The following is a 14,158-nucleotide window of genomic DNA, read 5'->3' on the forward strand; positions in this document are numbered from 1 at the left end:
TGTGATAACAAGCAGTATTCAAGTTTAGCAAAGACAGTGGCAAATAACACAGTTCCTGGAATACATAACCATAGAAGGTTTCTCAGATCACTGGTAGGTTTAGAACAGATGTAAAAGTCCTTTAATGGAATCACCTTACCAGGCCTGGTTGTAGCAGATGAATCTGTAACTTGAGTATGCTGCTGTATCAGCTGGATGGAACCAGCCAGGTGGTAAAACACGGAGTGGATGCTGAGTGGAATCAGCCAGGTGATGAAACACAGGGTGGATGCTGAATGGAATCAGCCAGGTACTAAAGTCACGGAGTGGATGCTGGATGGAACCAGCCAGGTGATAAAACACAGAGTGGTTGATGTGAGATGCTAGGGAGCGTAGAAACAGAATAGCTGATAGATAATTACCGGTGGTAGTGGATACTGCTGATAAGATAGGATCCGCTGGATCAGCACCGGTGTTTGGTAGAAGCTGGAATCAGTTGAAAGCTGGCTGCTTGGAAGCAGATAGTAGATAGCTGGAAACTGGACAGCCACGGAAGGCTGTGGAGTCAGGCTGCACTGCAAGATGGAAAGCAGGTGCGGGTCTCTTTGTGGATGCTGGAGACAGGAACTGGAACGTGGAGAAACAAGCCACAGGAGAGAGAGACTGGAACAAGGTATGACATTCAAAGCACTGACATCTATCTGGCCCAGACACAGGATACTTATACCTGCTGCTATGCAGGCATTGGCTGGGCAATTATGCAGATTCCAGAGACGGTGGATTGGAGGAATTGGAGCATGTGATCAAATCCAACATGGCTGCGCCCATGCTGGAACCTGGAGGGAAAACTGGTTTGAAATGAAATGTGCAAACATAGTGATAATGGCGGCGCCGGCCGCGGAGGACAGGAGACGCCAGATGACTGTTAAATGCTGAGACACTTGGAGGGCAGCAGAGGCCGCGGCAGGCATGATACATGAACCTGCAGCAATAACACAGTAACGGCGGCGGAGGCCGCGGAGGACGGGAGACGCAATGTTGGATTCAAACATGGCGCCGCTGTGGTAGTGTCTCAGAATGACAGGAGGGATGTGCAGAGTGTTGACACAGATGAGATCCGGATTTGGAATGCTGGGCCAGTCTCAGAAGACACCTAAACGGCAGGTAATGGCGTCCAGATACCCGGATCGTGACACTCCTCTGTAAAGCCGCCTGCCTCATCAGCGCTGTGCATTTACAGGACACTTTAAGTATTCTACATGTCATTTAGACAGTGTTAGTTAAGAACAAGTGCATAACTACAGGGATATTTAGTACAAGTATCCTGTGATATACATCCAGTATTTACTGTGCATTGTTATATCTGTATACATACATAGCTTTACTTGGTAGTCCAGTTACTTAGTATTGCTAGTCCAGTGCAGTTTTATTGTTGTTTGTAATAATTTCTGCACTGTACATGTGACTGTGTGTGCCAATAGCTGCTGTGTGATTTCTATTCCGTGTATCTCACACATATTGTTATCCCTATATTCTGTACCCTGAGGGGGGCTAAGTGCATCAGGGTTCTTATAATATAGTGTTTCACAGGATATACTATTTTGGTATTTTTCTCTGTGTGTTTCAGTCACCATATACCGCTTAAATCCTCTGTTTGTGCTCTGCTTGCAGTCACACTATACAGGATTTTTTTGTCAGGTACTTTGTCTGGCTATATTGTACTATTACACCCTAAGGCTACGCTTTCACATAATGTCTGCTAAACGGAGCGGTAAGTCCATGGCTGATCCTGTGTCATGCACTGCCGACGCCACGGATTTATCTAAGGAAAACATTGCAGCTGAGGGTACAGGTACTGGGGGTTCTATACCCCTCAGTCAGTCTTCAGCATCGGTGGTTCACCAAGACCCACCTTGGGCTGTTTTTTTCTAATTTACTGACTACGTTAGTAACAAGACTTGTGCCCCCTATGGGACCTCCTGTGCCAATGCAGCCACATATTATCCCTGCATTTAATCCGCCATGGGCAGATACTCTGTCCTCTCAGTTACAGCAATTAAATGAGTCTTTGGTTAAACAAAAACCTAACCCTCGACCTCCTAGGACCAAGGGGTCATCTAAGCGGGCCATTACTTCCTCACAATCCACACATGTTTCGGATACTTCATCTGATGAAGATGGCGTATATACTGACCCCTCAGACACTGATGCGGATGCTTCTGACGGGGAATTTATTACGCGGGTGGATGTTCCTGACCTCTTGGAGGCAATCCGGCTGATTCATCAAATTGATGATGACGCTGAACCTCCAGCTACTTCTAAGAAACCCGATAAGTTTATGCGTCAGAAGATAACTAAATTAGTTTTGCCCCATTCTGACCATTTAGTTGACATTCGTCAGGAATCCTGGGAGCATCCAGGAAAGAAATTCTCACTGTCTAAGAAGATGCTAGCTCGTTATCCCCTCGCTGCAGAGTTAAGTAAAAATTGTGAAACACCACCGCTGGTGGACTCCCAGGTTGCGCGTCTGGTGGTGTCCTCTGCTCTGTCTGTCACTACCGTCACCCCTCTGCAGGAGCCGACGGATAAGCTTAAGGGTTGCTTAAAGTCTATTTACACTCTTGCAGGTGCTGTACATAGACCTACTATAGCGGTTTCTTGGGCCGCAAAAGCTATTGATTCCTGGGTTCAGGAAGTTGAAGCAGAGCTACCTTCTGATTTTCCTGATAATGCTAGACAGTGTTTTTTTATATATTATTACTGCCTCTCATTATATCCAGGAGGCATCGTCTTATGCTGGTGTCCTGGCGGCCAAAGCGTCTAATACGTTCATTCTGGCTCGCCGGATTCTCTGGTTGCGGTCCTGGTCTGTAGATCTGGACTGTAAAAAGACCTTGGAGGTGATCCCATTTAAGGGAGACATCCTTTTTGGGGAAGATCTCAACAAGATTGTTGCTGACTTAGCGTCTGCCAAGACTGCATGTCTGCCTAGTTCTAATCCTTCTGTTCCGAAGGCTAAAAGTACCTCCTTTCGTTCCTTTCGACCTCCATTTAAAGCAAAGAGTCAGGCGTACCCGAAAAAGGCTCGCACTTCCAAATCCACTAAGCCCAAACCTAAACGTTCCTGGGCTGCCCGTCAACCTGCATCCAAACCAGACAAGCCTGCTGCATGATGGGGCGGGCCTCCCCCTGGGGGAACCCAGGGTGGGAGGCCGACTTCTACGGTTTGGCCAGGTATGGTTACATACCACTTCAGACGCCTGGGTAAGGGAAGTCGTCACTCACGGATACGCCATCTCTTTCAGGAAACCCCCTCCTCGCCAGTTTTGCTCGACAAATGTCCCTTCGGATACAGTAAAAGGAAAAACTCTCCATTTGGTGGTGCAATCCCTCCTGGACACAGGAGTGAAAGTGCCGGTACCTCTGGCTCAGAGAGGCAGGGGGTACTATTCCACGTTGTTCTTTGTTCCGAAACCGAATGGTTCCTCTCGGCCCATTCTCAACCTCAAGTCTTTGAACAAATTTGTTCAGGTATCCAAATTCCGTATGGAAACTCTACTCTCTATTGTTCTGGCCTTGGAGCCCATGGACTATATGGTATCCCTGGACATTCAGGATGCTTACCTACATATACCTATTGCCATGTCGCCTCAGCAATACCTGCGGTTTGTTATTGGCAACCTACATTATCAATTCCAGGCCTTACCTTTTGGTCTGACTACGGCTCCGAGAATCTTCACCAAGGTCATGGCGGCTCTGCTCCGCCGTCAGGGTATTAGGATCCTACCGTATCTGGACGACTTGTTGATCCTGGCAAACTCCTCAGAGGTTCTCCTCCGTCATCTGGAACTGACGGTCCAATTCCTACAAGGCCACAGGTGGCTCATCAACTGGAAGAAATCATCGCTGGTCCCTGCTCAGAGCATGGTGCACCTGGGGCCATTACTGGGCACGCACAACCAAAGGTTGTTATTGTCTCTGGAGAAGGTCCTTAAACTTCAGGACAGGATAAGATGTTTCCTATCTCGCCCACGTGTGTCTATACACTCGGCGATGCAAATAATAGGCCTCATGGTGTCGGCTTTCGACATGGTAGAGTACGCTCAATTTCATTCCCGCTCTCTGCAGAGGTTAATCCTTTCCAAGTGGGACGGCCTGCCTCACCGGATCAGGACTCACATGATCTCCTTGACTCTGGAGGTTCGCCTGTCACTGGGCTGGTGGCTCCAGGACTAACGATTGAGCAGGGGTCGTCCCTTCTGGATCTCCAACTGGGTCCTCTTAATGATGGATGCCAGTCTGAGGTGTTGGGGAGCGGTGTTGGAGCAATACTCTCTTCAGGGTTGGTGGACCAGGGAGGAATCTCCCCTTCCGATAAACATTTTGGAGTTGAGGGCAGTGTTCAATGCTCTGCAACTGGCCCTACCTCTAGTACAGAACAGGCCAATTCAAGTACAGTAGGACAACGCCACCACGGTGGCGTACATAAATCATCAAGGCGGCACTCAATGCCACATGGCAATAATGGAAGTGTCAAAGATTATTTTTTGGGTGGAATGCCATCTGCCAACCATATTGGCAGTGTTCATTCCAGGCGTCCTCAACTGGGAAGCAGACTTCCTCAGTAGTCAGGACTTACACGCCGGAGAGAGGAGCCTTCATCCAGAAGTCTTTCAACTTCTAGTGGACAAGTGGGGCCTACCAGATGTAGACCTGATGGCGTCTCGACACAATCACAAGGTTCCGGTCTTTCGGAGCAAGGACAAGGGATCCTCAAGCAGCATTCGTGGACGCACTGGTAATTCCGTGGAACTTTCTGCTGCCGTATGAGTTCCCTCCGGTGTCACTCCTGCCCAGGGTAATAAGGAAGTTCAAGCAAGAAGGAGGACTACTACTTCTAATCGCTCCGGCGTGGCCCAGACGGCATTGGTTGTCAGACCTGCAGGGTCTCTCGATAGAGTGTCCTCTTCTACTTCCGCAACGCCCAGACCTCCTAGTTCAGGGCCCTTGTGTCTCCCAGGATCTGGCCCGATTGGCTTTGACGGCGTGGCTCTTGAAGTTTCAGTTCTGAGGGCCAAAGGATTTTCTGGGGCGGTTATTCAAAATATGTTGAAGGGACGTAAACTGGCTTCGGCTCAGATTTATTATAGGGTCTGGAATTCTTACTTCACCTGGTGTGCAGCTAAGAATTACGATGTATACAAGTTCAGTACTGCAAAGGTTATGGCTTTTCTGCAACAGAGCCTGGAATTAGGCCTCCATCTGGCCTCCCTCAAGGTTCATATTTCAGCCTTGTCGGTATGGTTTCAGAGGAAGATTGCGACTCTGCCTGACATTCATACTTTTACTCAGGGTGTTTTACGTATTCAACCTCCCCATGTTCCTCCTGTGGCTCCTTGGGATTTGTTGGTTGTTCTGGATGCCCTAAAAGAGTCTCCGTTTGAACCTCTTGAGTCTGTGGACCTTAAGTGGCTTACACATAAAGTCCTATTTTTAGTGACTATTGCCTCTGCTAGAAGGGTTTCAGACTTGGGCGCCTTGTCCTGGCGGTCACCCTTTCTTATTTTTCACCGTGACCGGGCGGTTCTTAGAACTCACCCTGGTTATCTGCCTAAGGTGGTATCGTCTTTCCACCTTTAACCAAGAGATTGTGGTTCTGGCCTTTACCTCTCCTGGTTTGTCCTCCAAAGGACGGTCCTTGGATGTGGTACGGGCTCTCCGTATTTATGTGAAAATAACCTCCTCTCTTAGGAGATCTGATTCTCTATTTGTTCTTTTTGGTTTTCACAAACGTGGCTAGCCTGCTAATAAGCAGACCTTGGCTAGATGGATTAGAATGGTGATTGCACATGCTTATGTACAGGCTGAACTTCTAGCCCCTGCTACTATCAAGGCCCATTCTACTCAGTCTGTTGGACCTTCTTTGGCGGTTCGTCGTGGCGCGTCCCTAGAACAGTTGTGCAAGGGCAGCTATGCCTTTGATACTTCCACCTCCCAGGATGCTATCTTTGGACGCCGGGTTCTTGTGGCCTCTACAGTGCGTCCCCTCCCATGAAGAACTGCTTTAGGACATCCCCGATGTAATTCCCTGGGGAATCACAGTGTACCCTGCTGCAGAAAAAGAGATTTATGGTAAGAACTTACCGTTGTTAAATCTCTTTCTGCGAGGTACACTGGATTCCACAGGGCACCCACCCTGACGCACTTAGCTTCTTTGGGTTTGTATGGCATTAGCCGCTGGTGCCTTCTCCTCTCGTGCGAATGTGATGTCTGTGGCTACTAACTATAGTCGTCTCTTTTGCCTGCTACTGCATTGGACTGGTTAACAAAACTGAGCTCCAGTGCCTGGAGGTGGGGATATAGAGGAGGCGCTATGCATCCTGGGAACAATCCAAGCTTTTAGCCTGTTGGTGCCTCGGATCAAGATCCAACTCTACACCCCAATGTAATTCCCTGTGGAATCCAGTGTACCTCGCAGAATGAGATTTAACAATGGTATGTTCTTACCATAAATCTCATTATATTTTATTTCCTACCTGTAATGTTTACAACCATCATCATAAAGAAGTCCGTTAACTTCAGCCATTAGTGCCAATCCAACATTATCACAGGTCGTTGTGTGCGACCTTACACAATCCAGGAAGGATGTGGCCACAGTGTGATTGACATCGGCGGCCGTCAGGGGGGCGTTGGGTATCGGGTGTTCCAAACGGGGAAAGGATGGGACCATTTTCGGGGCGGCTGCGTGACGTCGCACACAGCTGCTCTAAAAAAAAAAAAATAGAGGCAGACCACCTGACAGGTCTCGACCTTAGTCCCGATGCTGCGGAAGCATCGGAAGGCGGCCTCACACATGCTAGGTGGCCTTGCCCTGTGCTGGGTAGCCCCAGCATTTAAGAAGATGAACGCAGATCTGGCTGCGTACTACAGGCACTCCAATGAGATCACATCTACTACCTTTATAGCTCTACAGAGTACAGTATCAACGACTATATTAAATCTGTTAATATACAGGCACCCATACATATCTTCCTAGTTTTGGTCTTATAAGAGTTTAATCAAGACCTCAAGCTTCAACTATCTTCCTACATGCAAAGCTAGTTCCTTGTGTCCACAAAACCCTAGAGACGTGGCAATTACATTGGGTCTTTCTCTCTTCTGTCCAGTGTCTTCACTCTTTTTTCTTAATACTTCTGGAAGTCTTCTCTGCTCCCTCACTACCAGTAATCTCTTCTGGCACCGGCTAATAAAAGCCAGGGTGAGGAAGCGGAGCCATAATGCAGTGAGCCAGGGCACCGTTCCGCCCAGCATTGGGCTCTCTCCTAGCAGCTGGCCATCCTGCTACACATGCACAGAAAAAAAGCAAACAATCTGGTACAGTGGGCCCGTATGCAGCACCCACCCTACACCCATTATAGAGATGCCAATGTCTCATCCTACCCAGTGTACTGACACAATTCCTTCACTCCAGTAACATTACCTTTTACTCCAGTGTCCTGTATGGTATCCTACCAGTCGGAGCCGGATTAAGGGGGGGCCCAGGGGGTACGTACCCTGGGTCCCACAGTTTTAGGGGGCCCCCCGGCTGGAGTAGCTCTGTCCCAGCTCTGAAGCTCCCCCGTCCTGCCAGCAACAGCAACAGCATTGTGCTACAGTCAGCACATGCTGCTGCGTGTTGGCAGGTCTGTGGTGTTGCAGGGAGGCTGCTGCTGCCTGTGCGGGTGTGTAGGGGGGAGCAATCACGCTGATCGCTCCCCCCCCCCCTCTCTGGATTTACCCCTAGCTGAGGGGCCAAAATCCCCTAAAAAAAAAAAATCAATTCCCGGAATGTGCATAAGAGGGCATGGCCACGCGTCCAGCGATTAGGCCACGCCCAAGAACCCGCAGCAGGCACAGCAATGAGATAGGGCCCCCCTGTCTCAAGTGCCCTGGGCCCCCCGGACTCATAATCCGCCCCTGCCACCAGTTCAGAGTGGAATATTCTGCTTGCTCCACAAATTTCTAAAGCTGGGTACACACCTATGCAATTATCAGGCCAATGTGGGCTAATAGGCCCCATGATTGCATAGGTGTATATGCAGGAGCGTTAGCCATGAAATGGCTTCAAACACTCCTGCAATGATTGGAGTGGGAGATGAAGATAACTGTCCTACCAATCCCCTTGAAAAAGGCACACGCTGAGCTAAAGATAGTGTGTATAAGGTGCACATGATCCGATCAGAGGCCTTACCCTGATGGGGTTCAATGCTTAGGGAAGACCACTGATTCCGCATTTGATGTGGAATCAATGAGCTAAATTTACTAAAGCTTCTAAAACAGATAATTGGTGATTTTGCCCATAGCAACGAATCAGATGCTGTTTATGATTTCTCAGTTGCCTTTTAGAAATGATAGACAACATCTGATTGGTTGCTATGGGCAACATCACCAATTCTCTGATTTAGAAGCTTTAGTAAATTTACCCCAGTAGGTTAGTGATCAAATAGGGTTTACTGCGCAGGGAAATATTGAATTTGGGCATGAAATCTGGAGTTTTTACCTACTCAGGAAACCACATGACTAATTGGATTCCTTCCCTAGAGTTTAAGAAAAAAATTTTTTTTTAAAGAGAAGGGCACTAGAGATGAAAACACAAATATTAAGGAGCAAATGACCTTTGGTGTGCTTTGGGACAAACCCTCTTCTGTTTAATATTTGGTATGCTTCTGTTTATGCCTGTCAGAGCCGTAACTAGGGCAGTGCGGACGGTGCGTTGCACACAGCGCAGTTGGTGTGTGGGCGCCACCGTCTGCCTTACCCCGAGATCACTAAAATGTTTTTCCGCCGCCACCTGGAGTATCATCACCCGCTGTAATGTATAACACTAGTAGCGTACCCGGCTCCTTCTCTCCCGGGTGCACTGCTAGTGATATACAGTACAGCGGGCAGCGCTGCATGTACTGTGTGGGCTCCGCCTCCCCCTCGGCTGGGTACTATGGCAGCGGAGGCGGCAGCCAATGAAGAGGAGCGCAGACTAGCTCCTGAGAAGATGCGGCCGTGGTGACCCCGGAGCCCGGCCGTAGGGAGCAGAATGGGGAAGCACACATCCATCTCGGACGCCGCTGCTCCCCGCCCATAGCGTTGCTGAGGATAGAGGATAAGCTCTCCTCAGGTCAGTTCTGTGACATCAGGGACATTGTGTCATGCTGCAGGGCGGTGCAGGGGGGTGCTGGACAGATGCTACCAATCACACACTGCTCTTAGTGCTGCCCCAGAGTAAATCATGTAATTATAACTCACTCTTTCCCTCCCTCCCTCCCTCCCTCCCTCTCTCTCTCTCTCTCTCTCTCTCTCTCCCCCTCCCTCTCTCCCTCCTTCCCTTTTTAAAAAATTGCCATAATGTGTGGGGACTCTGTCTGCCGTAATGTGTAAAAAGGGGACTCTGTCTGCCGTAATGTGTAAAAAGGGGACTCTGCCTGCCGTAATGTGTAAAAAGGGGGATGCTGTCTGCCGTAATGTGTAAAAAGGGGACGCTGTCTGCCGTAATGTGTAAAAAGGGGGACGCTGTCTGCCGTAATGTGTAAAAAGGGGACGCTGTCTGCCGTAATGTTTAAAAAGGGGGACACTGTCTGCCGTAATGTGTAAAAAGGGGGATGCTGACTGCCGTAATGTGTAAAAAGGAGGCGCTGTCTGCCGTAATGTGTAAAAAGGGGACGCTGTCTGCCGTAATGTTTAAAAAGGGGGACGCTGTCTGCCGTAATATGTGAAAAGGGGGACGCTGTCTTCCGTAATGTTTAAAAAGGGGGACGCTGTCTGCCGTGATGTGTAAAAAGGGGACACTGTCTGCCGTAATGTGTAAAAAGGGGAAGCTGTCTGCCGTAATGTGTAAAAAGGGGGACGCTGTCTGCCGTAATGTGTAAAAAGGAGGCGCTGTCTGCCATAATGTGTAAAAAGGGCACGCTGTCCGCCGTAATGTGTAAAAAGGGCATGCTGTCTGCCGTAATGTGTAAAAAGGGGACGCTGTCTGCCATAATGTGTAAAAAGGGGGACGCTGTCTGCCGTAATGTGTAAAAAGGAGGCGCTGTCTGCCATAATGTGTAAAAAGGGCACACTGTCCGCCGTAATGTGTAAAAAGGGCATGCTGTCTGCCGTAATGTGTAAAAAGGGGACGCTGTCTGCCATAATGTGCAAAAAGGGGCTCTACCTGGTGTCGTGGCGCTACTGTGTGGCGTAATTTGAATAATGGAGACTACTGTGCACCATTATGAATTGGTATTATTTTGTGGCCACACCCCTTTCCCGTGAAGCCACGCCCCTATATTTTTTGCATGCGCCTACGGCGCGCACTGCCGCCGGTTTACGTTAAGGGGGGGCGCCAATACCGTTTCTTGCACACAGCGCTAAAATATCTAGTTACGGCACTGATGCCTGTTATTACTGAATCACATTGTAATTTCTGGCAGGGAACACCTTTCATATGCTGTCTTAAGACACTTCCCTAATAACACTTTAGTTTCTTAAGCACCAGTGAGAGTGAAGTCACAATGGCGTCACCAGATTTTCCACCTGAATTGTTAGTGCATTATCCTTGCATATGTTCAAAGTTTTAGTTTATTGTCATCAGCCAAACAGTTTAACAAACAAAATTACATAGCACCCAGTAGCGGACAGCACAAATCATAACATACATAAAATAATACACTCACACATTTAGCATCCGTACTGCAGATGGGAGACTTGTTCATGCTAGCAAGGTTCGAAACATCTTTAGAGATGGGAGTTTGACAAAAAACTTGTTAAAAGGATGGCCACGTTCTGATACGATGCTTAGCAGAGCAGCGGAGAATAGACTCTGTGCGCATGCGCACCGCGTCTATTCAGTGGAGATAGAAGGAGATGGGGCATGCCAGCAGCTCACAGAGCGCTGGGCATGCCCCCTCAGTGACGAAAACGGGGGCATAGCACACGATCGCAGGCCCTCCTGTGAAGACATGCCCCTTTCAATAGGCCATGCCCCCTTTCCGGACGACACGCGCAGATGTCCCTCCTTACAAAAGACAGAAGTTGGGAGGTTTGCTAAAGCACTCCGATCATTGGCAGTGCAGCTGCCATACTAATGTAACTATTCCATAAGTTAGGATAAGCTCAATCGAGCACCTGTAGAAGATTAACATGGTCTGCATACTAACACCTGCGGCTCTTAAGCGTCGCAGGAAAAAAAGTTGTTGCTGAGCTTTTTTATTTATCAGCTTCAAGTGTGTCGACCATGTCAAACAAGACGAGACCTGAATGTCCAGAAAATTGAATGAAACAGTATATCAGTGTTTCCAAACCTCGGTCCTCAAGGCACACTAACAATCCTGGTTTTAGTGATATCCAGGCTTGAACACAGGTGACTTAATTAGTTCCTCAGTTATTTTGATTTAACCATCTGTGCTGAAGCCTGGATATTACTAAAACCTGCACTGTTGGTGTGCCTTGAGGACCGCGGTTGGGAATGCCTGCAGTATATATATATATATATATATATATATATACAGTACAACCATTTCAATGGCTTGATAGCCAATAAACACCGGTGGTTTCTGTGACAAGCCTCTTCTAAAATCAACAATTAGTTCCTTGGTCTTCCCACCATTTAAAAATAAATGCCACTGACGCACAGTCGTGGGTAAACATTGAATAAAAAAAAGGGCTGAGAACACCACTCTGAGGAACACCTGTATTTGTCAACACCTCCCCAGACCTGGTACCACCCACTTTAACCACCTGGGGTCTGTTCTAAATTCTAAAAATCCATTCTACGTTTAAGAGATTCCTGAATTTCAATGAGTAGACCAAACTACAAGATCTCGGTCATTTTCCCAGTGAAGTAGGTGGTCCAGGGGCTTAATAATATGATTCACACTGAATGGCCCACACCCACTTTCTACCCCATCTGTGTTATCCCTGTCTGTGTGCCCCTCCCCTTTAGAATGTTAGCTTTCACGAGCACGGCCCTCTTCCCTCATGTGCCTGTACGTCTCTTACTTAACCTATCTTCTTTTCAATACTTCCTTTGATGGCACCAAATCCTTCGGTTTTCTGCCACCCTGATACTTATTTTAGTGCTGTTTACTGATGCAGCTATGTTTATATACCCTGTACTTGTCCTATATTGTATTGAATTGTAAGTCACTGTCTTCATATTTTGCTTATTTGTTTACTCTGTAATTGGTCGCTGTGGAACCCATGTGGCGCCATATAAATAAAGGATAATAATAATGGCATCATAAAGCCAAGTTCCTACTGCGTGATGCCACAGTTAGTCACAACAGAGCAAATCAAGACGCTGCTCAAGTCCCAATTAGATTTCTTCTCTAGGTATCTTGAAATAGGCTTGTGATGATAGTGAAACAACTACACCAAGTAATGTCATTCAAATGTTTATATTATACCAATAACAAAATATCAAAATGCAAAAAAAAAATCACATTTAATTTTTTTTTACAACTATTATAAATACCTATGGATAATAGGATACATTTAATCTGTTTACAGATTCTGCTATAGACATCTAAAAAAACATCCACAATACACCCATATCTTACACAAGACACTGCACAAACTGTCATGCACGTATTATCTCCCACATTGATCATTACAGTAGTCTCCTTACTGGTCTTCTTACTGGTCGTCCCCAAAACAGACTTTAACGCAGCTGCTAGGCTGATCTGGTGCAACGCTCAGTCATTCCCTCCATTAGTTACCTGTAGATTCAATATAATTTAAATGTAAAATACTCCTACTTACACATAACGCTATTACCTGACCTACCGCAACATATAGCTCTTCACTAATCCAGGCCCGGCGAGAGGAAGGGGGGTCAAAGGGGACACATGTACAGGGCCCGAGGTTCAGGTGGCCCCAAGGATCAGGGGCACAAAAAAAACCAAGGCCACTGTGCAAATTGTACGCCCCAGCTGCCCTCGTATTAAGTAAAAACATTTACAGGACGCAATATTACCTCCCACCTCGTGTCGCACCTCCCATCGCTTGGTCCGGGCGGAGTGGTCCCAGCCACCCATACGCTCCGTCATTACACACGCACTGCACCGGCCCACTGGCCCGCCCATGTACCAACTGTCCCTGCCGCCATTGTCTAAAAGCAGTTTGGCAGGACAACCACCTGCTCACTGACAGTCAGTGAGTCAAAGACTCCCCACAGAAGCCGCCTACAGTCCCACCACTGTAACAACTCCCTACAGACAAGAGAGTGGTGAGTCCCTTTACATAGGTATGTATATATACACACACCTATGTATATATATATATATAGAGAGAGAGAGAGAGAGAGAGAGAGAAGTCCAGCACTCTCATCTTTATGTCCATCTGCGGGGTGCACTATACAGATAATCCCCATGTACTGGGTTATTCCGGTATTTATACAATGTACACAAATAGGCACTCACCAAATTCAGATATGCTTCAGGATGATTTAATTACATACTCACAAACCATATTCACGCAAGGCTTCTTAGTGTTTGCATTGAAAAATAACAAAATTTTTGGTCCTTCTGGACATTTATCAAGCTTTACATCTTATCAGGCCATCAGCAGATACAACAACAGCAGAGCTACTCTATTTATATATATATATATATATATATATAGGCGTCGTTCGGGCAGCACTCCCAGTGAATAAACAAATGTCCCGGTGCCTTCCTAGGTACCTCAGCAGGTCCAAATAATAGAAGCAATGTGCGGCGGCACTCAGAGAAATAAACCAGTCAAGCAGAGTAGTTTACAACGTTTCGGAGCTTTAATTTCCCTCCGTCATCAGGTATAACAAATGATACAAACATTTACCTTAAATAGACTCCCCACCACGTGTATCACCTGGCGTGCAGTCCCAGGATGCGGACGCCCACTAGTGACGTTCACTCCCGTTCCTTGCATCACCATGGTAACATTACAAACAAAATCATTAAAAACAGATGTGTAACATTGCCACCTGCACAATCCGTAATCGCCTCACAGAAACTCATTGCCGTATAACTGGTATATCATATACAGTAAACGATAGTATTAAACAATGAATTATTGAATGAAAAAATTGCATGAAAAATATACATACAAACTGATATTGCTATCCACAAAAATTGCATTAAAGAAGCACGACATCTAACAATCACAAAAAACAATGTAATCCCAATGTTTC

At 47.1% G+C, this 14,158-nt stretch overlaps 1 protein-coding gene across 1 annotated transcript in view; it reads right to left on the bottom strand.

Annotated features, from left to right (window-relative positions):
* The window catches only part of PCM1 (pericentriolar material 1), a 528,103-nt gene extending 515,033 nt beyond the window's left edge, over positions 1-13,070 (bottom strand). Inside the window, exons 1-2 of the mRNA XM_063920820.1 lie at positions 12,965-13,070; positions 12,617-12,707 (exon numbers count right to left, since the gene is read on the bottom strand). The gene's annotated coding sequence lies outside the window, so the exon portion shown is untranslated. The remainder of the gene's footprint in view (positions 1-12,616; positions 12,708-12,964) is intronic.
* Between the last annotated feature and the right edge of the window lie 1,088 nt (positions 13,071-14,158).

This window comes from Pseudophryne corroboree, chromosome 1, assembly GCF_028390025.1.
Source record: "Pseudophryne corroboree isolate aPseCor3 chromosome 1, aPseCor3.hap2, whole genome shotgun sequence".
Lineage (NCBI taxonomy): Eukaryota > Metazoa > Chordata > Amphibia > Anura > Myobatrachidae > Pseudophryne > Pseudophryne corroboree.